Source organism: Episyrphus balteatus, chromosome 1 (genome assembly GCF_945859705.1).
Source record: "Episyrphus balteatus chromosome 1, idEpiBalt1.1, whole genome shotgun sequence".
Classification (NCBI taxonomy): domain Eukaryota; kingdom Metazoa; phylum Arthropoda; class Insecta; order Diptera; family Syrphidae; genus Episyrphus; species Episyrphus balteatus.
Window position 1 is genome coordinate 79,196,352 of NC_079134.1, and position 20,171 is coordinate 79,216,522.

The 20,171-nt window shown below is 31.6% G+C and overlaps 1 protein-coding gene across 1 annotated transcript in view; it reads left to right on the top strand.

Annotated features, from left to right (window-relative positions):
* LOC129905228 (stomatin-like protein 2, mitochondrial) overlaps nucleotides 1–20,171 on the top strand; it is a 146,687-nt gene that overhangs the window by 61,644 nt on the left and 64,872 nt on the right. The window lies entirely within an intron of this gene.

The window sequence follows — 20,171 nt, forward strand, 5'->3', positions numbered from 1 at the left end:
CCAATTTGTGGCTAAACATATATTCTTTCAGAATATAACCTAACTTTATTTTTTTGTATGTTTTATTGTGCAATAAGAAATGGGTAAAGTTGAAAAAATTGAGGAAAAAATCACTTTTTCAGGAAAAAAAAAAACATACACTTAATTTGTTTAAACAATAGACTTCTATACATCATTTAAAAGGTCTGAGAACCCTCTTTTCAAAAACATATAACACATTGAGAATTGTTAAAAAAATGACTGAGATATTGATAGATTACTTCGTAAAGTCAGTAAAAACGGTTTTTTGTAAATAAAAAAAAAAATGGAGGGTTCCAAAAATATAACCAAAATATTTGTATGCATTATTCGTCCATACGAACAGCCTACATTATGTTGCTTTTCGGGTGTATATAATTTTTTTTATTTTGTAGCACAGTGTAATCTTACTTATACTAAATGTGGATTATTAAAAAAAGTACATCTAATATATAAAAATCTCCTGTCGCAGTGTTTGTTATAAAACTCCTCCGAAACGACTGGGCCTATTTTTATGAAATTTTGTATGCATATCGGGTAGGCCTGAGAATAGGCCAACATCTATTTTTCATACACGGAAATGGTAAGGGTGGTCCAGCATGCATTTTTTTTTGGTTAATTTTTGGAAAAATATTTTTTTAATTTTTTTTTATGATCCACTATTGAAAAATATATTATAACTTAAAATTTTAAACATTCTAAGATCAACCAATATTTTTTAATCGCAATTTTTTGTTGAAAAGTAAAGTGTTTTATTATTGTGATAAATTTGTTTATGTTTTTTGTTTTTTCTGTCGAATAATATAATTGTTTTATCATTGTGATGTCAAACAAATCACATTTTGTGGAAAACTTATATGTACGTGTTTAGTAAATATGTGCAAGCGTTTTATTATTATGAATAGTAAGCCAAATAAGATGCATTTTTTTGGGTTAAATCTTTCAAGAATTAAGTCTTAAAACTACATTGGCCCAAAAAGTGAAAATGTACAAAAGTGAAAATTTTCAAACACATTTTTGTATATAGTTTTTTGTGATGAAAAATTAAAACAAATGATGCAGAAAGCTTATTTTTTGGTCTAAAAAACAATTTGTATACTCTTTATCACAAAACAATGGCGATAGCCAAAAAAAAAATCTTTTCACTTTTGTACTTTTTAAAAAAGTGGTGTATGTATGTAGTTAAGCCTTTATGTTGGATTTTGTTATTGGCTGGTAGTTAGAGTTAAGAGTAAGAAAAATAATGTGTGACGATAAGGACAGTTTGGTCAATTTTTGTTGATATGAATTCTTTGGTGTCAACTGGAAAATCGAATGTGAAATTGATCCTTGGTATTTGTTTTGCCCAAAACCGAACCCAGAGAAGAGGTATAACCGAAATGTGAATACGCAGTTTTATAACTTAATGCGTTTTATCAACGAATTCAATAGTTTGGCAGCTTTACATCGCGTTCTTATATGGGTTAAGGGGGATTAAATAACGCGAGTTTTCCAGTGAAGGTGAGTAGGCTAATGGATTATGGAAAATAGGTGTTCGCCGATTCTCAGACCAACCAATATGCACACAAATTTCATAAAAATAGGTTCAGCAGTTTCGGAGGAGTTTGATAAGAAACACCGCGATACGATGTATAAGATTTGTTTTTGAGACCCGATTCCTGGTGGCATTAGAAAAGTTCCACACACAATAGAGTCAAAAATTGGAAATAAATGCTAGGAAAGGTGGAACGAAGTCCGCCGGGTCAGCTAGTAATTTCATATAAAAATATACAGTCGTCGGCATAATTATTTTGACTAATTTACAATTCTCGATCTAATAAGAATAATTTCTAACGGTTTAACTTTATATAGGTAAAGTTAGTGGTTATTTATTAAGTATGTTATGGTGAATCTCATGGTGGTCAAAGTAAGTCATATGAGTTAAATTTGGCTTTCAGGCAGCTTTTTTTGTATTAGAAGTGTTATTTTTTGAGTGTCAAAAGTATTTTTACCAGAATTCTTTTTCAATTTTGGTAAGGTAAAGTAATACCTTTTGTTTATTTTAAGCATGTATCAAAATGTTGAACATGTTAAGGCTCAGATTCATAAAAAAAATTGGAAACATTTCGCAAATAAATATTGAAATTAGGGCATTTATTGTTACAAGTTAAAATTCCCGTTACCTGTTAAACAAATCAATGGAGAACTGATTTGTTTGCGTCAAGTTATGTCTTAGCTAATAAAGAAACGCATGATTACGAGTACTGAGTAGAATCAGCCATGAATCTGTACAAAACAAAAAAATACACAAAAAAAAGACAATTTTTTTTTGCGTAGTTCACTTTGAATCCCAGATTGAACCCTTATATCATGGAGCTGGAAATGAAATCCCGAGAAGAATTCCTCCTCAGGAAGCATAGATTCCCAGGAGACTTAGGAAACACAATTTTGGGACTTATTCAGCAAGAAAAGCACTAGTTAACCTCTTGAAAGCATGTTGAAAACTATGAAATTCGCAAAAAAGCACATTGGTAAGCCTAATTTTTTCTGGATCAAGGTTTAATGGACCGATGAAAGTTTTTTTGAACTCCATAAATCACCAAGAGTGAATTTTGTTCGGATGCGGTCTAGAAAACTTTGTTCAAGAAAAAAGAAATCTTACCAACGTGATTTTTTGCGAATTTCATAGTTTTCATTTACAGTCGTCACGACGCACAGTGTGTCGTCCCCTTATGATTAATCACTTTTTTTTTGTTCAAAATTAATATTTTTGCTATTAAAATATAATTAAGAAGTGTCAACTCATATGAAAACATATTTATCTTAGAAAATAACCCAGGTTATGTATTCAAAATAAGCTCCGAAACATGAGTACCTCGGAAATCGAAAATATTTTGAGGAATTTATGGGAATCCTTGAGAGTGTATATTTCACGTTTGGTAATTGTTTGAAAAATTTTGTTAATGTTATTTTGTTTATTTGAGTGTTGTTGTAAAACATATAACAAAAAAAAAAAATTAAATTTATAAAATTATATATGTGTTATTAAAATTTCTTTGATAAATGGCCAAAAAAAAAAAAAAATTAATTTTTAAACTTAATTTAAAAAAAAAACATATAAAATCACATCGATAATTTTTTTATATTATTTTGCCTTAGGCCTATACTTAATATTGGCAAAGTTTGGTCTGCTTCTGTTTGCGATTACCAGAGATATTCACATTTATGTGCTACGAGTCAAGTACTCAAAATAATTCATTTTTTGAGAAACATCTTCAAGGGGATCACAAAAATGAAAAAATCGATGTTTTTAATAATTTTTAGCCAAACACAAGTAACAAAAAGCTGTTTATGTAATTAAAAATATTTTAAATATTGTTTTCAACAAGAAAAAAATTATATTTTTCTGCATACTAAATTTTTAATATAATTACTTGACCCGGCCAGTATCTACTGTGTAGAATTTACGAAAATGCAAATAAAACGTTATTTCAAAATTTGAAAGCGATTGACAAAAAACTATTCGAGATTTGCTATGAAACGCAAATAAACAAAACAAGTGGACTTCAACTTAAGATTTCTCAAAGTAGAAAAAAGATATTGAAAAGATTTAAACGGGCTTTAAAAGAAAACATTTAGTTCTTTTAGAAACTGTCACACATTTATTTAAAATAAATCACCAAGTTCAAGAACATAACCTCAAAAACTGTTAAAAAACGACATTTCAGATTTTCTAACGGGAATATTTCAAAAACGTGATATGATAGAATTTTTCTGACTTCGGATTCGAGTTCAGCACACCAAAAACCTTACGAAAAGTATATATTTGTTTATATATAAAAAAAAATTAATTTTGCTCACAAGTGGCTTCTTCAATAAATGTTAATTTCGCAAATTATACTAAAAAAAAAGTAATAGGTTGTTTAATTTGTTAATTTGTTTTTTTTTTTTTTTTGATTCCTGCCATAAAAACACAAAAAAAGATATTAAAACTCCAAAAACTTACCTGCAAGTATTTATGATAAACTTTTGTATGGGCTCGACACACTGTGCGACGACAAGATATTTTTGAATCCGGTTTCCTTTTTTTGTTTAGCAATAAATAAGAGCATCGAATTTAAAAAAAAAATAAAAAACAAATTAGTACTTAATTAGGTACATAAAATTTTGAAAAAAATTAGTTTGAAATTTTTCAAATTTTTTTTTCAAAATTTTGATTTTGAACATTAATTTTTCAAAAACTGTGCCATGGCTTTCTTTAAAATTTTTGTAAAAGACTATGGTTTTGGCTTTACAAAAAGGTATAGTTAGCATGTTATTGTAGGTGTAACCGTTGATTTTTGGTAATTTTTTACCCCTTCCCGCTAAACGAAGGCGAATACTGCCGTGCTAAGCAAAACGGGTGCATATTCATTTTTCTAGTTTTGAAATAAATGAATTTAAGTGTTTCTGGATTTCGCACCCTTAAATGAAATATTTTTCAAAATAAAAAAAAATCATATATTCTTTTAAAAAGTGTATTATTTTATGCCATTCATGATTTTATAATATGTTGTGTATTTTAATAGTGAGGTGGCTTAGCATTAAAAAAGTGTTCAATCGTGCACTTTGTGATAAAAGCATGAAATTTACATCATTGGTAGTACTCAATATAAGAGTTATTTTGAGATATTGGGCCACCTTGTATTCCATCCGGAAGGGTAGATACAAGGTTTTTTCTGTGTTGCACTCGATTTGTTGCATATCATAGTATATGCAATGAAACATTTGTATTAATTTGATATACATATGAGCCATCTAATAACCACAAATTTCACAAAACTTCATTTAAATTGCTTTCTGTGCATCGTTATAAACATCCTCATAGGTGAAATATTAAGTGGCCCAATATCTCAAAATGAGGGTTACATATTGTACTAACAATCCTATTAATTTGATCCATGTTAATCCTTTTATCACAAGCTGCACAATTATTGTTCATACTTTTAATTTTGCATCTCACTCCTTCAAAATATTAATTTGTATGAAAATTTAATATATTCCATGGTAAATTATAATTCATTGTTTGATTATTTTTTATCCTCATACGATTTGTATAAAATATATATGCGGTTCAAAAAAAATGCAAAAAATTTCCATGTGCTGCAATGGTACCATTTCAAATATGTTTTTTCGTACTAAAAAAAAACACCATTCAACCCGAAATATTTTGATTCACACACAGCTTTAGAATTCTGTTAAATGTTTCGTTTTTTTAAATAAAACAGTTTTAAAAAAAAGTTTAATTTTAAATCGAGTTTGCACTTCAGCTCTTTTTGTGGTAAGTACTGAAAATTTAAATTGATGACAATATTTTTCTTTTTTAGTAAAACTAAACAAATTAAGCATCTGAATTATGTGTAACAATACTACCTTTAATTAAATATATAAAAAGTGAAAATAACCCGATCTGTTTGGGAGCTAGAGCTAATTTTCTTCGAAAAACAGTGAAAAAACAGAGATTTTTGATACTTTGAGCGAGTGTCGGCACCATTTAGAGTTATCCAATCGAGCTGAAATTTTGGCTATCTAAAAATCTGCAAAGGCGGAACATTTTATGGGGTTCCCCCGAATTCGACAAAAAATTTTTTCTATGGGAGTTGCGGTCACTCTAGTGCTCATACATTGAGCTCTTATACAGTAGGAAATTAAAATTTCGAATTTTTCGTATTAATTGTTAAAAACTAACATATCAAAGAATTAAATAAAAATAAAAAATGGAACATACAAATTTTTTTCAACAAAATTGCAAGGCACCAACATTCACAATTTTTCGCTACAATCAGTGCAAATTTTGCTCGGGCACTCTAAGAAAATTATTTTTTTGTACATGAAACATACGTAAACTGTCTCCCGTTTCATTTTGGGATCACTAATGGAGCTTGTTTTTCGCATTTTAAGCTTTTCTAAACTTGGTAAGCTCTATAAATCTTCACTTATTTGTAGAGAACGGCGAAAAAAAAGTCACATAACTACCTACCTGCGGTCTCGGAGACCGCTGGAGAAATAAATTTACTAACCTAGGCCGAACGCGTGCACGTATTAACGCTCAAAGCTCATGCGTGATGCTGTTTCAGGTGTAGAAAAGGTACATAGAAGCACATTATCGTCCGACACACACACAAAGAAATATTTGAATTTGAAAAACCGTTGCGGTCTGTGAGACCGCTGGCAGGTGGTTAAGGGTTAAGTATCTTGGGTACACAATGACATATAATCTTAACATTCAAACCTTTATAAAAGAAAAAACAACCGCTGCAAAAATGTTTTATACAACCGTACATTATGCCAATACTAATTTTTTGTTTAAAGAAGCAAAGTCAAAAAAATTAATGACGATAGAGGAGACCACCATTTTTTCAATATTTCGTGTGTTTTCCTTTTGTTGCAAAACTGACTGTATTCTTTTGGGAACTCTTTTTTTAACCTGAATGAGCTGTTGTTCCATGCTTGTAATGATTCAGCCACTCACCTCTAAGCTTTTCCACAAGTTGGTATGAGGTTTTCTGCAGCATTTCTCTAAGAACTCCCAAAGAGCGTTATTTGTGGAATTCATCCCTGGAAAATTACCAAGCCTGTTTATTCTTTAATTTTTCTTACTTAGGAAGTACGTGACACTCTAGCGTTGTAGTAGAAAGCCGTAATAATAATTACTGGTGCAGAAAAAATAAAATAAAATTAGTTTTTAGCGTAAAAAATTTGTGAAAATTTTCATCGGTCATAATCATGTGGCCACCTACTGTATATGGTTTCGAACAGTTGGATGAAATGGAAAATATACAGAGGTATTTTTTCAAGCGAATTTTTAGGTTACCTATTAACACTCCTAATTATGCTATCCACCTGGAGTCAGGCTTACCTCAAATTTTCTTGAAAAACTTAAAGGCTAACGCCGATTTTATGATCAAAGTTATGAAGCGGTCCGACCAAAACTTGCAAAAAAGGCTCCTTAAACTTTGTTTTAGTTGTGGATATAGCCCGGTCAAAAACTGGTATGATCTTGCTGTAGCACATAACCTTTCAATATCATTGCCAGTGGACAATGTGGAAGCATTAAAAAATTCATTATATGAATGTATCTCTGTCATAGATGACTCGATGTATAGGCTTTGTGTTGCGCGAGGGACTACATCAACATCCAGGAATATATACAGACAACTTAATCTGAAACTTGGTGAAGGAAACTATTTTAGAGAAGAGTTTTCAGTTTCTGAAATGAGCTTGATCTTCAAGATCAGAACGGAAATGCTCGATTTGAATTATAGACCACATAGAACAGACTTAAACCCTGTATGTTCCCTTTGCAACCTTGGTCAAAACGAAGATGTTTTGCATTTTTTAGCACTTTGTCCAATATTACAGGAAATCCGAAGGCTTTATTTTTGTTCTAGTTTTTTTTCCCAAGAGGAATGTGTCGGTGTACTAAACGGAGACCGTGGCTGGAAGCCTATTATACGCTATGTCTCACACGCAAGAAACTATCGAAACGAGTGTTTGAATTTGTTTTGAGTTGTAACAAGATGTTAAAGTGATTGTATCTTCTCCTTTTTTTCGTTTTAACCAAACTAAAAGCCCTTAAAATTAAAAAAAAAATGAGAAATATGCAGTTCTTCTTCCTATTTTTTTGCTTTTTTTCACTTATAAATTATTATCTGTTTTAGCTAAACTAAAAGCCCACCACCAATATATTTCTTTTTTCTTAATTTTTTTTTGTTTTGACTAAACTAAAAGTTACACTTTTAATTGAACATGAACATAAAACTACCTGTTATTGCTTTTGTATACTATATACAGGGTGTCCCATAAGTAATGGATCAAACGAAATATGCTGATAGGCCAACTTTAGGCCTCTCAGAATTTGGTAACTTGTTCATCCCAAATCCTTTCGGTTTTCGATTTAATGAAGTTTTTGTGAAATTTCGAAAAATCCCGACTTTGCAATAGTATTTTGCTTCCGCTCATAATTGATTTTTGTTTTTTACAATTCTTTCACTAAAACATTGCCTAATAATAAGAAATAATTAATCAATCAAAATATTTTATATTTCATACGCCATTTTGCTGCAAATTAATTAACAGATGTATTGTTATGTTTTATAAAAACTCAATTTGAGTGCCGATCTGCCTCCCATCGGCAACGCACGCTGCGAAAGCTTCGTCCCATTTAATTAAGTTTTCTCGTTGTGTCTCTGTTTTTTTTTTTTTTTTTTTTGTCAGTTGCTCTGTCTATAATAACTATAATTTTTACAAAAATAAAAAAAAAATTTAACAACAATAGTCACCCACCACTCCACCCAGTTATTAATTTAAATAATAAAACCCCAAAAAAATCCGCGACGTGAAATAATAATTAATAATTAAAAAAAAAAAATAGCCAAAAGTGCATGTGCTTGTGCATATACATACATACGTATTACATACAAAATTGTGTGAATACCTAATCGCCCCAGTGCTGCATATAAAAAAAAAAATATACAAAAACAATAATAACAAATGCCTAACAAATTAGTGCAAACAAAACACCAACAACAACAACACCAACCACTGCATTAACAGCAACAAAAACCAAACATCATCAACCGGTTTTAATGATAAAGAAAAAAAAAAATTTGTTTGTGTCGCGATAAGCAAAATGGCGCCCAACGCACAGTGCGGCGATTGTATGGAGATGTTGGAAAAAAATCAAATTTTTGAAAATAAGTTGAGTTTGGAAAAAAAATTGTTATTAAATGTTATTACAACACGTTTTACAAACTTTAGCAAAATTTCCACGCCCCCTGCCACGCCCACTCCTGAGTGTGCATATTTATATCTAGAAAACGGCTTGCACAATTTGAATAAAATTGAAGAAATTTGATTATCTAGGCGAGTTCAAAAATACAAAATAGTGTCGACCCTATTCGCCCCCTGCCACGCCTACTTTTGTATACATTATTCAATCCAGGAACTTGTATGTATGGGAATTCGGGAAAAAATAAAAAAACAAGTGTTTTGCTAAGATTTCTTGATTTTCAGGCTCTAAATTTGATTGCATATTTAGTTTTGACTTCATTAACTGCAAAACACCACGCAATCGGGCTGTTGGGTTGGAAAAACAAGCATCAAAAAGCTCCCTTGCGGAACACATTATGTAAAAAATACTCGTAAACAAACACTTGTTGCAAGAGAAAGAGCAGGCTTCTGCAAAAAAAACTTACTTTTTTTAAAAGGTATAATTGTTTACTTTCTTTAAATAAAAACACTTTTTTCCCATCGGACCCCTCCAAAAATATATAGCTTATCGAAGTCAGTACTTAACACGCACAAAGAAGCTTTGATTTGGACTCTCAAAAAAAATATAAATTTACATGCAAAAAAAAATAATGCAGTTAGAATAATTATATTTTCTCTCCTGAATATGAATCTAGCAAAAAAAATATCATATCTTCTTTTTTTCTTCAACAAATGCTCTTTTGACCGTTAACTAAAAATCTTACTCTCATTATTTTTTTTTTTTATTGATCTTCTGAGCATCTCTGACGACAGAAGATTGAACTTTATCATAAATTAACTGTTGATTCATTCACTCAGACTAATTACCTTGAATTTGGCATACTTGCTCCACATTTTTGGCAATTTTTTTTTTTGATTTTTTTCCACTAGTCGCCGCACTGTGCAACGTGGAGCCCACTATTACAATATAGTGAGGCTAATATTTTACTGAGCCACTTCAATTTGATTTTTTTTAATACATATTTATTTTTTTAATTGAATTTTAATTTTGTTTTGATTTTTGAACAACTGGGTAGAGTCGTTCTTGTGAGTCCCTATGACTGGATGTACAGCATTCGGTATCGAGTTGCAACAAGAAAGACGAAACCAAAGAAATATCCATATACAAGAAGGTATAAGGTTTCGAGTCTGTGAGTATCGATTTGGTACTCGTAACGCCGAACAAATTTAGCCCTTGCTTGGAGATTTAAGTGGGAAGAAGACTCGCCAATGCGGGAGTGTTTGCAGAAGTCCTTCCCACAAATTCTCAGAATTCTTTTGGTTCTTTTTTTAGAGTCTTTTCAGATGGGAAGCGTCTGTTGATGTCCTATTGAAAGAAAAAGAATTTAATTTCATTATTAATAATTGTAACATTAGTTTCAGATACATACCAATAGTTTATTTTAATTTTGTATATCTTGGCTCCCAGGACTACGGTGTCTTCTCATTCTTAAGATTTTAATCCTCTCATACATCGTCATCCTCATCTCTTTAGTAATCAATGCAAAGTTTCTGAAAAGGAAATAATTTAACAAATATAAAAACGTTTGGTTTTTACATTAATTTTTTTAAACAAAATATATTTAAAAATAGATTTTGATTTTTTTCTTATTTATTTATTCATAAACATATCTTTATAACTGAATTATAAACATATCTATTCAATAAAACAAAATACAAATACTATTTTGAATTGGTTCGAGTTGGTGAATAAACTTTTCGGTTACTCAGTACGAAAAATTGAAAGGTGTTTAGAACTATCTTTTTGGGGTTCAAAAGCATGAGCCAAGACGGACCAAGGAAAAGTTTTCTTGGCAGTAGTTGGGGAAATCTTCGAGCAATATCTGAAGCGAGATTCGAAAGCTTTGTACGTCGTTTTAATAACACGATAGATAGATTTAACTTAGATCAGTCAGTAGATTTTTCAAGAGAATTAAATTCAATTATTTCAGAGTATAGCGCCGACATGTCGAATGCAGAGGGTTCAGTAGAACCTTCTGAGGTGAATCAAAGCACAGAGTCAGATGTAGACCTAGCAAACAAAACGTTTGAGAATGGAATAGATCCTACACGGACAGTACAGGCTGTCCCACCTGGGGCAGGGACTTCCAACACAGTCACTGGTACAGGAAGCGTTGAACGTGATGATTTTGCTGATAGGGTCGAGAGAAGTCTTATCGATAATCAAATGCGGGTATTCGAACAAATGAAACAGTTTATGGAAAGCGTTAATAAACGCATAGATGCACTCAGCAAACCTGTAAATGCACAGGGTACCACTGATTTTGCGGGAAGTAATCAGCAACCGGCTGCATCTGAACAATTTAGACACCACTTCATGTCTCCTTTGACTGGAGATTTTGGTGCAATGTCGTTAGCAAACTCAGATGATTCTGAAAAATGCCGTCTCGATAGATGGCACATAAATTACGATGGCACAACTAATGTAGGGGATTTCCTACGTAGATACGTGTCAAGTTTCTTCCAAGTAGATACGTGTCAAGCTTCTTCCAGATACTCAGATAAGCAAATTACTTCAAAGTTTCACACAATACTTAGTGGCAGGGCTAATGTCTGGTTTTGGAGATATTTGCGCAAAAAACCGGAAGCGAAATTAGAAGAAGTAAAATCTGAGATGCGGAAGGAGTTTGGAAGACCTGAAAGTGATGTAGATATTTATATGCGTTTACTTACTCGGAAGCAGGGGTCTAAAGAATCCTTTGACGAATTTTATAATGCCATTATTACTATCAATGATAGAATGAAAGAACCTTTCGACAACAAGAAGTTGGCAAGCGTCATACGAAGTAATGTTCGAGATAAGTTGGGGGAGATTCTGCTTTCTGCCGATGTAAAAACCTTAGAACAAGTAAGAAATAAGGCAAGGGAAGCAGAAAGATACTTGGCTAAACGGGTTTCTTCGCCAAAAGTTCATGAAATAACTTTTGAAGAAGAACAAGACCAACCAGACCTAGAAGATGAAGAAATTGCGGCCTTTTCGCATCAAAATAGGGTAGGGTCATCACCAAGTTATAGCTGCCATAATTGCGACGAAAAGGGACACTCCTATTTATATTGTCCTTCGCACACACGTAACTTGTTTTGTTACCTTTGTGGAGCAAAAGGCGTAACTACAGTTGAGTGTGGAAAACATGCGGGAAACTATCGACGGGACGAGAAGAAGGGCTGGGAAAGTCGTCCCTCGAAAACCAATCAAGGCCCTTCCAAACAATAAATAACATTAATAATAATAAAAATCTCACCTCTGAAGAAATTGACTCCCTACAACAACCGGGAGCAGATCAGCAGTGTCAGGAATTAGGGAATAAAATCGAAGAGTCAGTTCCACCAACAATCTTGAAACGTGAAGTATCGGAAGAGCTTCATAGCCATCCCAGGCACACGTATGAACTTAAGTCTCTCCATGATCGCAAGGTAAATTACGAAAAAGCCCGTGCTAGAATTATGGGAACAAAAAATTTAGTAAATAAAAAAATACAAAGGTGTAGAGGTAGATATAGAAATCGAAGAAAAATAAAAAAACTCATTGTAGACTCGATAATCTGTTCAGAAACAGATGGTAGGATGTACGCTAACGTACTACTTAAGGATGAATCTAATTTCGGGTTGTTAGATAGTGGAGCATCTATCTCGGTGTTAGGTAACGGGTGTTGGGATTTAGTGAAAAGAATTGGAGTCGAAGTAAAACAATACAAAAATCTCGTACGTACAGCGGACGGCAAGTCCCACGATATTGTAGGGTATTGTAATATTCCTACCAAATATAATGGCGTATCTAAGCTCATTTCTTATTATTTAATCCCAAATTTAACCCAAAAACTATATCTAGGGATGAATTTTTGGAAAGAGTTCAATTTGTTACCACAGATAAATGAAATTCAAGCCGACTTACACGATAACGAAAATCAAACGAGTTTTAAGGAAGAGTGAATAGAGTAAATTTATAAAGAGATGAGGAGGGCAGTTTGAGAGAATGATGTTCTAGGAGTGAGAAAGATACCTAGTTAAGGGATCGTCTAAGCGAGTACGACGACAATGGTAGGGAGGGCAGGAAGGATTCTCGCGCATCTTCAAACACCTATAGATGCTTAAAGTCTGATATGATTAAATTTTTTTTTGTAAGGTATAATAAGGTCAAACAACCCACCCCACCGACGAGCTAAAATGGGAACTAGCATATCAGCACTGACCGAAAGCCTAAAATAATACGTTACAAAATGGCACAGTGAGTAATCCTTTCATTTCCCTTCCCATCTTCTTTCGCAATTAGTTTTTGTATAGCAACTGTGGTATTGTGGGAAGAAACTCTTCGTACATATTCACAGTTGTTATCAATCTGACTCGGATAGATTATTGATTGTCTTACTAAATAGCCAACAGGGGCGGATCAGTTCAAAGTGTCACTAAGGCATAACACTAGTGACAATTTGTTTTGTGAAGTTTCAATTGGGATTTAGATAAGAGAATCATTATAGGTAATTGTCCGAATAGGTTTTAGAAAGTTTTGAGTTTTTTAATGGTTTGTAAATTCAGGGTCGATTATGCCAACGTTCGTGGGCTAAGATCCAATTTCTGTGACGTGTATATTTACACTGTACAAAACAGGCCAGCTGTTTTGGCACTGAGTGAAACGCAAATAGGTGAAAATACAGACTGTTCTGAAACGATGTCGCATACCAACTTCAACCACAATACGGTCCATGTACAAACACATATTTTAATTTCATGTGGTTTAAATTCACGGTTAATAAGCGCATCATTCATACCTGTTTTATTTATCGGAGCCCCAATCTGGACAGTAATTCAACTTCTAACGAACTTGATGCTCTGTCCGACTCCATTCAAAGGATTGTTACCCTTTATCCTCGCACTGAAATCGTTATTACGGGCGATTTCAATGTACACAATTCTTCGTGGCTTCGCTTTTCTGGCCAGACAACACCCGAAGGAAGGTATGCCGAGATCTTTGCTGAGTTAAACCACCTAACTCAGCTTGTCGACGAGCCGACTCGAATATCGGACGTTAAGTATGTGTATGTATCTTTTTTTTCGTTTGCCACGGCAATCGTCCTTGAAATTGTTTTTTTTTTTCTGTGGTGGAGGATAATTATATAAATTTTTGTTCTTGTTTGATTGCGTCTGGCAAAATCTTTTCTTTTGTAAGGATTTTCTTCATTCCAGTTTTTTTTTCTTTTTTAGATATTTGTATATTTTTCGTGTTGAAGATTTTGTGGAATATTTTTTAGCCGAGGGTAGGTTTTGTTTTTATTTTTTGAGCTCTTTTAGTGCTATTGCACAGATGCATTGCTTTCAGGTGTATACACATAGACTAGCCCAAAAAATTAAAGGAACAACAAAAAAAAAAAAAAACTGTGATTTTTTAGTGATTTTCGATAGGCTGTATTTCAGTAAAAAATTATGGTAGGTATTATGACAAAACAAAAACATGTGAAGGCTATATTCTTCTTGTTTTAGGATTTTAGTACCTACCAAATGTTTTATTTCAAAAGGTAAAATAGCTAAATCATAGGAACTGTTTAAAAACCAAAATTTTTCAATTTTTTTTTTTGTAAAATACTGAGTACCAATAAAACACGGACTTAGTAAACTACTAAAAATGGTTTAGAATTTTACTAAATCGTTAAAATTTTTTCGCTAATGTATCTCAGTCATTTTCCAAACAAAACGGGAAGTGTTTTCCAGATATTAAGCCGGTTTTCTGGTAAAATCTGGCTTATTTTTTGGATAAGATTTGTTTTCCTGGTTAACGAGATACCTCGAGGGATTTGTTTGCGACAGGCATTTTGATCCCATATTTTATGACATTTGCTTTCAGAAAACTTAATTCAGTATAAAGCATAGTACATACTCCTGGTGAATTGAACATGGACACATCTCCACTTGTGAACGTTTGACATTCATCGCTGGTACTCACTTCAATTTTATTTATCTCATGAACACGCACACAACCAACAAAATTTACACATTCCTTTTTTTCTTCAATTTTCAAATTCATTTGTTCGTAAAAATATAAAGAAGACATGGAAACTCATGCTAAAATTCAAACATTTTAATTATTTCATCTGTGTGAAAGAGATTCCCGTACATTTTGCACGTGAACTACTTTATCGCTCGTGAAGCAAAACTCTCCACTTTCTTCTTCCCCAGGGTTCACAGGAACGTTCACGGGTGAACACATAATACAATTTTGTATGGATTCACGACTTGCTTTAAAAGTATGTACTAGGCCTTACGCACATAATACTTGGGTTCTAGCACTAAGGGCATAATTTCTTTTTATGGGATGCTTCGCATTATGACCGATTTTTCTGTTTTACTTATAGGTACAGCCGAAAAATTTGTCATTAATCTGTTAAATCTTTTTTTTTTAAGCCAAGGAAAGCGTTCTTCACTTAATTGCATTTCGGAATATTTATCACTTTCATTGGAGAAGTAAATATGTATTTCAAATAGTTAAAACTTGTCACTTCACTATCAATTCTTGGCGGAAACTCATTTGTCTGAGGCCTGACACATTTGCGAACAACAAAGCAGTGACGAAGGGTTCATATAACTCGATTATTTCCGTCTTACCTTTTGAAGTTCTCAAACTCAACAACATAAACTTCTGGCAACATGAATATAATTTAAATCAACACCTGCACACGCTGTCAACATTATTTTAACTACAACTTTGCTTTCAGTTCTTCTCTACACACCTATCTGCTATCTTTTCAACTCACTCCATTAACAGTAAACACACACAAAACTAAAGCAAAAAAAAAGGTAACCCGAAACATAAACAAAATATACCAAGACTGGAAACTGAGAGGTCGTGAAGCTATCGTTGTGTTTGTGTTCAGTTTTCAGCAAAGATTATAGAATACAAAGATATCGCATCCCATAGAAGTTATCGAAACCAAAAATTTGAAGTGTCGTATGTGATCAATGTTGCGGGAGCGTGGGAATTCCTTAAAAAAATGGAATCTCTTATGTTTTCTTTCTTCTGTTTTTTTATTATTTTGTTTTGCTTCTTACGGCAACGGTGCCGAAGACGATCACTGTGGGTCGTAGAGAGCTAATTTTTTTAAATTGTAGATAATGTAAAGGACTACAACAGTAATTTATTTTTTTAGCCAATACTTGCACCGTTTACAAAATAATAATAAAAATAATGTGCACTAAATCGATAGAAAATGTTGTAACAAACAATTAATAGCTTTATTTTTTGTCGTAGGACACTCTGAAGCCGAGTTATTCCCAAAAAACGATATTTTTGGGTGTTTTCGCACCGGTTTTGCATGCGTTCATTTATCAATTGCTCGGCCATCTTTGGTGATAAAGAGCTGATTTTTTCTGTAAAACGCAGGACATGAATAGGGCTACAAAATAGATTAGAAAAATGTCAATTATGATTATGATTCTTAAGCTTTTTTCGAAATAATGACAAAAAAGTGTTTTTTAACAACAAGAATTTGACTTTAAATGGCTGCCATTTTGTATTTACTCACTCAAATACAATGAAATTACATAAAACGATAGAAAATATTATAAGAAAGAAAATGTATGTTTATTTTTTGGTCTACGACAATCTGGAGCAAAGATATTAGCTTAGAAGTAAAATATCCCAAAAAATGCATTTTTGCGAATAACTCCGCTAATAAGAATGATCAGGTGGTGAGAAATTGGGTTTAAGCCTTTTAAATATACCCCAATCGATCCATGAAATTAAAACTGACAGTGTCTCTCTGCGCAAGGTGAGGCCCTTTTTTCCGACGCTTTGACTGGAGTAGTTCGTCTACCCAGATCTTCCCTCTTGTGAAAGGATTTTTTGCATTCCCCTTTTTTCCTATTTTTAGATTATTTTTTTTTAATATGAAGACCTTAAGAATTTAATATTTTGTAGAATAATTTTTAGCCGAGGGTGGTTTCTGCTTTTAATTTTTTTGTTCTCTTTTTATAGGATGGCAACGCACAGGTGCATTGGTTTCAGCTGTGTATGTGTATGTATCTTTTTTTTCGTTTGCCACGGCAATCGTCCTTGAAATTGTTTTTTTTTCTGTGGTGGAGGATAATTATATAAATTTTTGTTCTTGTTTGATTGCGTCTGGCAAAATCTTTTCTTCTGTAAGGATTTTCTTCATTCCAGTTTTTTTTTTCTTTTTTAGATATTTGTATATTTTTCGTGTTGAAGATTTTGTGGAATATTTTTTAGCCGAGGGTAGGTTTTGTTTTTATTTTTTGAGCTCTTTTAGTGCTATTGCACAGATGCATTGCTTTCAGGTGTATACACATAGACTAGCCCAAAAAATTAAAGGAACAACAAAAAAAAAAAAACTGTGATTTTTTAGTGATTTTCGATAGGCTGTATTTCAGTAAAAAATTATGGTAGGTATTATGACAAAACAAAAACATGTGAAGGCTATATTCTTCTTGTTTTAGGATTTTAGTACCTACCAAATGTTTTATTTCAAAAAGTAAAATAGCCAAATCATAGGAACTGTTTAAAAACAAAAATTTTTCAATTTTTTTTTTGTTATTATTTTTTTCTAAGAAAGTGGAAAAATTTTTATTTATAAAATGATTTATTACTATTACAGGTAAAATATGCTTTAAAAAAAAATTGTTACACTCATGAAATTTGTCAAAAGGTGTATTTTTGAGATAAACACCAAGGACAAAAAAAAAAGTCTAAAAAAAAATTTGGGTTGAAGGGTGTTTTTTCGCGGACAAAAGGAAGATCAAAAATATACTGAAAAAATTTTTTGTCGAATATCATCATATTTATTTAATATTTAAATTTAAAATAGATTTAAAGTCCGGTCAATTTAGACATCCGAGGTTACATTAATTCCCAGCAAGCTAAAAATTGATAGGATTGTTGGAAACACCATCATAAATTAAATCTAAAAAGTCTTCATCGATCCGAGACTTGGAAAAAAATTTACTTGGGGTCAAAGATCACAAAAACTGGTTTTTCACGATTTTTAGCAAAAAGGTTATTCTTATCAAAAAAAATTTCAATGCAAGAATTGCAGACTAGATTATTATATATAAAAAGTGTCATGACACTTTTTTTCCACCGTTTCTTAGGTATAACGATTCAAAAAGTTGAAGTTGAGTTGTAACCGTCATAATCAGGCCTATTCTTAAAAAAAAACTCCCAACTGAAAAGTTCTTGAAATTTCATTATTTTTTTAGCTTGAATTTCGTTCTTCGATGGTTAAGAATATGGGGAAAGCGAAAAAAAATTAAAATTTTAAAAAATTTGCGATTGGGGCCCTTCTCCCGAAACCATTTCCTGGAAATTTTTGTTTATAATAGGTCTGAATATATATACAGGGTGTCCGATAGAGAATGAACAACCCTAAAACGGCTGATAGCTGCACTTATGACTGTTCTAAAAACAGATAGAAAAAAGTTCCATCGCAACCAGTTCATAATATATTGGCTTTTTTTCGTTCAGTGTATTTTAAATTTTATCATCTTATGTCTTCGTTTACTACAACCACGAATGAATGAATTTTATTTATTTCTTTTTTTTATAATTTTCTACAATAATTGGATAAGTACATTAACACTTAAAAAATTTCATTGCTATTGCACATTTTTCTTAAAAAAAAATTTGAAATCTGTTTTTCGATGCAAAATGTATTTTATGAAAAATTTTAAACCTATAGAAACCCAAGTGGCCAACTTTCTTTAAAATATTCTCGTCTAAGGGGGATATTTTTAAGATAGTTTTAAATTTTGTATTATTGTAACAAGATAAATTTCTTCAAAATCTATGGATAAGTTATAAGGACATGACCATTTTTGTAACGATCAATATTTTCGACTGTTTTTGTTACTTTTTTTGTTCTTGTCTAAAACTTGAAAAGCAAATCGAATTGGAAAACTTTGACTGAGTAGTTTCTTGTAGATAGTTAAATTTCTATCGATATGCATCCTTTTAAAAACTTTTACAATTAAAACATTGTAAAATACTTAAGAAAAGCTATTCAAAGAACAGATAAAAACGACATTTTTGACGTTTTTACTGAATTGTCTATTTTTATACTTTAAGCATTTAAAGAGAATTTGAAAATTTTTATTGAGTAGTTTTTTGTAGATAGTTAAAGTTCTATCGATATGCATCCTTTTAAAAACTTTTACAATTAAAACATTGTAAAATACATAAGAAAAACTATTCAAAGAACATATAAAAACGACATTTTTGACGTTTTTACTGAATAGTTTATTTTTATACTTTAAGCATTTAAAGAGAATTTGAAAATTTTTATAGAGTAGTTTTTTGTAGATAGTTAAATTTCTATCGATTTATATGCATCCTTTTAAAAACTTTTACAATTAAAACATTGTAAAATACTTAAGAAAAACTATTCAAAGAACAGATAAAAACGACATTTTTGACGTTTTTACTGAATAGTATTTTTTACTTTGAGCATTTAAAGAGATTGAACATGTAAAGGAGAAAAGAAGGTACTTTATTTTTCGACACAATGGTCACAAAAAATTTAATACAGCTAAAATTAAATACTTCCAAAATCTAGTGTTTTTGGTCTTTTGACTAGTGAATTGAACAAGGCAATCGAATTTTTCTGCCTTGTTGGATTTCACTAGTCAAAAAGTTTTTGTTATAGAAATCAATGTATATTTTTCTATGTTTTTTTGTGCGCTGGGCTCGAATCCGAAGTCAGACAAACTTTATAACATCATGTTTTAGAGATATTACCATTACAAAACATAACAGAAATAGTGTTTTAGGCGTTCAAAATTCAATATCTCAAAAACTTTGCACGTTAGAGCTATTTTAATGCTAGATTCAAATTAAGAGTGTCAAAGGCCATTAGAAAAATATAGTTTGGTTTCTATGGAATTTTATTTAACGCCAATATTACTGTCATATACGGAAAAATCGATCTTAAAATGTTTTTTTTTTTTTTGTTTTTTTTTCAACTTTTCTCAATATTTTCTAAAACAAAAGTTTAATTTTTCCACACAATCTTAAATAAAAGGTTTTTATCTAAATGACTGCATTCCAAACTTTTTAAAAAGTATAGAATTTTTTCGCATTTTTTTCAATATTTTTGAGGCTATATAAAATTGGTTTGAGTAGAGTTGTAGACACTTTTACAATCTACCTACAACTTTTGCATTTAACTTTTTTCGATAGGAGGTCTACTTTTGACAGAAATGGAAAAAAACACGATTTTTGACACCCAACCCACTTTTTGGCCCACCCACCCTCTTTCCCAAAATTTGTTTGTGAGCAATTTATTTTTCCCCTGTTATACATTTACCATTTATCCTTAATTTTCCAACCACCCATATGCTGCTAATAATTTTTTTATTTTCAAAAT